Genomic DNA, 6,713 nt, shown 5'->3' on the forward strand with positions numbered 1-6,713 from the left:
AAAGTGGCTGAACGCCATCTTGTAAATACCGCGCAGTGCATAGTGCCACCGGGGCGTCACTAAAAGTGATGCTCCGGTGGCGATAGGGCCTTGTAAGTCTGGCACTTTATTTGCTCAAGGTGTGTGTTCTTGGTGAGGGCAGGAAAGCTATTTTCGCTCTCGTACCTTCCTTCCTTGGCTGGCTTGAATGCTGTAGGCTCAGGCTTCATTGCAAAGGTCAAACAGTGAGCAACTGACTGCCGTAAGCTGGCGCAACTCCTCTTGGTGAGCTGTGACAGATGCCCCAGGAGCGTAGTACCTCACGATGGTGAGGGATAGACACAGTCTCTTTTATCTCAGCTTGCCTGTCAGGTGAGGCAGGAAATGCAAATACTGTGAAAAAGCCCAGCGACTCGAACCAGGGACCTTTCGCATGTGAGGTGCGCATGATAACCACTACACTACACAAGCAGACACACTTGCCGGCTTGCTTCATGTGGCTATGCATTGTACTGGAACCACCACACTATGGAAACAGACACACCTGCTTGCTTTATGTGGCTATGCATTGGACTGGGATGCAAGGATGAGGGCCAATGTTCATGACGCTCAAAGCTGAGCCTTCCGGAACACAATCTCTTCCCTTGGAAGAAAGGAACTGGGATCACTTTCATTCCAAGAGGTGATTTCAGAACTGGACCCGAAATTACCATGGAGAAGCACTGTGCATTTAATGTTCCTACGAGCACTGCTGCTCCAGCACAGAAAAGCAGTTGCAAAGAAATCTCGCATACCTTCATGATGCTGAACCGTCTCGACGCCAGTATAAAGCATGTATTGCATTGCAACATGACATCTTACAAGAGTGAAAAGCAGAAATACTCCTGTTTAAAACACAGACTGAACCTATAAAGGTAGGGGTTTGTCTGGGATTTGAACCGAGGTCCTCTCACACCCGAAGCGAGAATCATACCCCTATACCAACTAGACTGCCGCTGCATAGTCATTTGAAACATCTTCTGAAGCGTCTTTCAGAAAAGCAGGGCCATTTGGAGGCTCTCTCTCTCTAAGCGTGCCATAGCAATTGATGTTTTCTGTCAAGGATTTTTTGTTTGTCTCTAGCAAGGCAAGAGGTAGTCAAAATGCCCTGTGCCAGTGAGCTGAACTAGGGGACTGATGTGAAAAGCAGACCCTTTCTGGTAGTTGTAACCCGCTGCTAGTCATGGACCCTTGCACCTTAGATTTCCCAACCAGAAGCACTGAAGGGCCTGCTAGCTCTTGAGCCAGAGGAGCATGCCTCTTGGATTCAAGCACACTTGCTCGGTCAGCGCTCGATCAGGCTCGATCAGGCGAGATTTATATTAGTGGCTCATAGGCCTGAAACACTCACCTGGGAGACGCAGGGTGGCTGATTTCCCGGAATGGCCCTTGATGGGGAAATCACCTCCTTTCCCCCGCCTCATTTCAGAATTGTGTGCTAGTCGCAAGACAGTGTTCAGGGGTTCATGGGTACTGCCTACTCCCAGCTGCCTCTCTGTCTTCTTCATGTAAATTGCAAGTCACGAGGAGGCACCATTGCCAATATGCTCCGCCCACCTAACCAAGAAACCTAGTTTGAGCTTGTCTGCCTGTGTTGTTGCAGGGGCAGAGTCTTCTTTGCCCAAAAGGTGGCAGGAGAGCCTCACTTCAAACGATAGAATCAACTGCTTAAGTAGAAACCAGCATGGTAGTTACTGTCATAAAGTGCAGCTCTAACAGAAGGTGTGCCTGAGACGCCCCTTCCAGTAATACACAGAATTTTGATTGAGGGCCCAGCCGATGGGTTGGTGGATTTCTCCTCACATGCCACAGCAGCTTCCAAAGATAGTGGTCTGGGGAGCTGGCTCTGCAAGCAGAGCAAGATTTAAGGGAAGAAAATACACCTGTCAGAAGTGGGATTTGAACCCACGCCTCCATGAAGAGACCAGAAGGCTCAGCTTCACTGAAGATCAAGCTCTCTTGAGTCTGGCGCCTTAGACCACTCGGCCATCCTGACAGCCAAAACAGTGCGCAGGTCGGACTCTTCAGTCTGCACTTGTTGATTTTGCCGCTTGCAATGTTCCTATCAAAGTCACAGCTTTAAAGGCCCCACAATATAACATGGCCAAGAAAAAAAAAAAAAAACAGAACAAGAAACAATGCACATGCACGACCACCGAGGGATGCAGATAACTTTTTAGCGTCCTGCAATAGTAAAGCACGTTTTACACAGGTCACAAGTTTTTAAAGGTCATTTCTGTCTAAGTGTGCATTGAGAGAGACTGAGGTTTTAGGGAGCAAACACAAAAGCTGCTGCTGCCAAGTGTTTCTGCCCGGTCTCAAACCGGGGACTTTTCGCGTGTGAGGCGAACGTGATAACCACTACACTACAGAAACAAGCTTGCTGATTTGACTGAAGGAGCACAGTTCCCCTCATATGTTTGCACGATTTCCTCTATACTTTATCAGCAGTTGCTCGGAATGCGAGGGGTAAGTGTGAAAATTGCAGCGGTGTCGGCCAGCATGCATACACTCAGACGTCCTGAAAAATCCCATAGCTGCGGGCAGAGACAGACAAATATCTGATGCCTAAATGCCAGGAAGGAGAGCCTGTGAAATCATCACACAGGGCGCACTGAGAGCAAGCAGGAAGGAAGCCAAGGCATTGTAATCCATTTTTCGCCTGAGGCAAAAAATATGTTTTGCGCAACAATGCTTCGAGTAAAATGAGAAATGTTGAGGGGTTGTGTATTTTGAGCAGGATTTGATTGTTTTCCGCTAAAATGGGCTCGTCCGGGATTTGAACCCGGGACCTCTCGCACCCTAAGCGAGAATCATACCCCTAGACCAACGAGCCTGGGCACAGAAATGCAACGGCTCCGACCCTGCTCGGAGGATTGGTGACAGAGAGTGGGAGACTACATCCCAAAGCAAGAAACTGCACATGGTGCTCTCTTTTGCAGTACGACTAGAGTCATTTGCATGGTCTTCATCGAACATGACATAAAAAGCCTCTATCCTTTAGACATTTTGGCCCAGATTTACAAGAAAATGACTAAGCGCGACGCTGTGCCAAATTTGCAAGCCCCACGTGCCGTCATTTTCAAAATGCAGGAAAGCGCCGTATTTAGTAGAATACAGCGCACCCCTGTGCTTCCCCCTGCGCCAGCTCTAAATTAGCTGCTGAGCGCCAACGCAGCCGTTCTTGCACCATGGTACAAGGATGACTGCGTTGAGGGGGAAATTGTTTTTGTGCAGGAAGGGACACCTTCCTGCCCAAAAAAAAAATCTTCAATGGTGATTTGCTCTTACTTCTATGTGTGCTGCAGAATGCATCACACATAGCAAGAGCAAAAACAAGGAGAAATGAAAACATTTCTCCTCAGTGCGCCACTCTAACGACACCCCTGGGATGGCGTTGGATTTTGGCGCTGACGCAGATTTACGCCAACTCCTAAATCTGGAGCAGCATCAAAATGCTATGGTGTTGCTGTGGCACACTCCCAACAACACCCATTGCACGCCCCTTCCAGGGAACGCGCTGCGTGCTAAGGGGCCGTATTTACAAGGTGGTGTTAAGCCACAAAAAGTGGCTGAACGCCATCTTGTAAATACCGCGCAGTGCATAGTGCCACCGGGGCGTCACTAAAAGTGATGCTCCGGTGGCGATAGGGCCTTGTAAGTCTGGCACTTTATTTGCTCAAGGTGTGTGTTCTTGGTGAGGGCAGGAAAGCTATTTTCGCTCTCGTACCTTCCTTCCTTGGCTGGCTTGAATGCTGTAGGCTCAGGCTTCATTGCAAAGGTCAAACAGTGAGCAACTGACTGCCGTAAGCTGGCGCAACTCCTCTTGGTGAGCTGTGACAGATGCCCCAGGAGCGTAGTACCTCACGATGGTGAGGGATAGACACAGTCTCTTTTATCTCAGCTTGCCTGTCAGGTGAGGCAGGAAATGCAAATACTGTGAAAAAGCCCAGCGACTCGAACCAGGGACCTTTCGCATGTGAGGTGCGCATGATAACCACTACACTACACAAGCAGACACACTTGCCGGCTTGCTTCATGTGGCTATGCATTGTACTGGAACCACCACACTATGGAAACAGACACACCTGCTTGCTTTATGTGGCTATGCATTGGACTGGGATGCAAGGATGAGGGCCAATGTTATTGACGCTCAAAGCTGAGCCTTCCGGAACACAATCTCTTCCCTTGGAAGAAAGGAACTGGGATCACTTTCATTCCAAGAGGTGATTTCAGAACTGGACCCGAAATTACCATGGAGAAGCACTGTGCATTTAATGTTCCTACGAGCACTGCTGCTCCAGCACAGAAAAGCAGTTGCAAAGAAATCTCGCATACCTTCATGATGCTGAACCGTCTCGACGCCAGTATAAAGCATGTATTGCATTGCAACATGACATCTTACAAGAGTGAAAAGCAGAAATACTCCTGTTTAAAACACAGACTGAACCTATAAAGGTAGGGGTTTGTCTGGGATTTGAACCGAGGTCCTCTCACACCCGAAGCGAGAATCATACCCCTATACCAACTAGACTGCCGCTGCATAGTCATTTGAAACATCTTCTGAAGCGTCTTTCAGAAAAGCAGGGCCATTTGGAGGCTCTCTCTCTCTAAGCGTGCCATAGCAATTGATGTTTTCTGTCAAGGATTTTTTGTTTGTCTCTAGCAAGGCAAGAGGTAGTCAAAATGCCCTGTGCCAGTGAGCTGAACTAGGGGACTGATGTGAAAAGCAGACCCTTTCTGGTAGTTGTAACCCGCTGCTAGTCATGGACCCTTGCACCTTAGATTTCCCAACCAGAAGCACTGAAGGGCCTGCTAGCTCTTGAGCCAGAGGAGCATGCCTCTTGGATTCAAGCACACTTGCTCGGTCAGCGCTCAATCAGGCTCGATCAGGTGAGATTTATATTAGTGGCTCATAGGCCTGAAACACTCACCTGGGAGACGCAGGGTGGCTGATTTCCCGGAATGGCCCTTGATGGGGAAATCACCTCCTTTCCCCCGCCTCATTTCAGAATTGTGTGCTAGTCGCAAGACAGTGTTCAGGGGTTCATGGGTACTGCCTACTCCCAGCTGCCTCTCTGTCTTCTTCATGTAAATTGCAAGTCACGAGGAGGCACCATTGCCAATATGCTCCGCCCACCTAACCAAGAAACCTAGTTTGAGCTTGTCTGCCTGTGTTGTTGCAGGGGCAGAGTCTTCTTTGCCCAAAAGGTGGCAGGAGAGCCTCACTTCAAACGATAGAATCAACTGCTTAAGTAGAAACCAGCATGGTAGTTACTGTCATAAAGTGCAGCTCTAACAGAAGGTGTGCCTGAGACGCCCCTTCCAGTAATACACAGAATTTTGATTGAGGGCCCAGCCGATGGGTTGGTGGATTTCTCCTCACATGCCACAGCAGCTTCCAAAGATAGTGGTCTGAGGAGCTGGCTCTGCAAGCAGAGCAAGATTTAAGGGAAGAAAATACACCTGTCAGAAGTGGGATTTGAACCCACGCCTCCATGAAGAGACCAGAAGGCTCAGCTTCACTGAAGATCAAGCTCTCTTGAGTCTGGCGCCTTAGACCACTCGGCCATCCTGACAGCCAAAACAGTGTGCAGGTCGGACTCTTCAGTCTGCACTTGTTGATTTTGCCGCTTGCAATGTTCCTATCAAAGTCACAGCTTTAAAGGCCCCACAATATAACATGGCCAAGAAAAAAAAAAAAAAACAGAACAAGAAACAATGCACATGCACGACCACCGAGGGATGCAGATAACTTTTTAGCGTCCTGCAATAGTAAAGCACGTTTTACACAGGTCACAAGTTTTTAAAGGTCATTTCTGTCTAAGTGTGCATTGAGAGAGACTGAGGTTTTAGGGAGCAAACACAAAAGCTGCTGCTGCCAAGTGTTTCTGCCCGGTCTCAAACCGGGGACTTTTCGCGTGTGAGGCGAACGTGATAACCACTACACTACAGAAACAAGCTTGCTGATTTGACTGAAGGAGCACAGTTCCCCTCATATGTTTGCACGATTTCCTCTATACTTTATCAGCAGTTGCTCGGAATGCGAGGGGTAAGTGTGAAAATTGCAGCGGTGTCGGCCAGCATGCATACACTCAGACGTCCTGAAAAATCCCATAGCTGCGGGCAGAGACAGACAAATATCTGATGCCTAAATGCCAGGAAGGAGAGCCTGTGAAATCATCACACAGGGCGCACTGAGAGCAAGCAGGAAGGAAGCCAAGGCATTGTAATCCATTTTTCGCCTGAGGCAAAAAATATGTTTTGCGCAACAATGCTTCGAGTAAAATGAGAAATGTTGAGGGGTTGTGTATTTTGAGCAGGATTTGATTGTTTTCCGCTAAAATGGGCTCGTCCGGGATTTGAACCCGGGACCTCTCGCACCCTAAGCGAGAATCATACCCCTAGACCAACGAGCCTGGGCACAGAAATGCAACGGCTCCGACCCTGCTCGGAGGATTGGTGACAGAGAGTGGGAGACTACATCCCAAAGCAAGAAACTGCACATGGTGCTCTCTTTTGCAGTACGACTAGAGTCATTTGCATGGTCTTCATCGAACATGACATAAAAAGCCTCTATCCTTTAGACATTTTGGCCCAGATTTACAAGAAAATGACTAAGCGCGACGCTGTGCCAAATTTGCAAGCCCCACGTGCCGTCATTTTCAAAATGCAGGAAAGCGCCGTATTTAGTA

At 48.6% G+C, this 6,713-nt stretch overlaps 2 non-coding genes across 2 annotated transcripts; both read right to left on the reverse strand.

Moving 5' to 3' along the window:
* Positions 1-2,782: 2,782 nt before the first annotated feature.
* TRNAP-AGG (transfer RNA proline (anticodon AGG)) lies at positions 2,783-2,854 on the reverse strand. The gene has a single exon. It is a non-coding gene; the product is annotated as a tRNA-Pro (tRNA).
* Positions 2,855-6,365: 3,511 nt separating this feature from the next.
* TRNAP-AGG (transfer RNA proline (anticodon AGG)) lies at positions 6,366-6,437 on the reverse strand. Its single transcript has one exon. It is a non-coding gene; the product is annotated as a tRNA-Pro (tRNA).
* Between the last annotated feature and the right edge of the window lie 276 nt (positions 6,438-6,713).

Source organism: Pleurodeles waltl, unplaced genomic scaffold (genome assembly GCF_031143425.1).
Source record: "Pleurodeles waltl isolate 20211129_DDA unplaced genomic scaffold, aPleWal1.hap1.20221129 scaffold_72, whole genome shotgun sequence".
NCBI classification, from domain to species: domain Eukaryota; kingdom Metazoa; phylum Chordata; class Amphibia; order Caudata; family Salamandridae; genus Pleurodeles; species Pleurodeles waltl.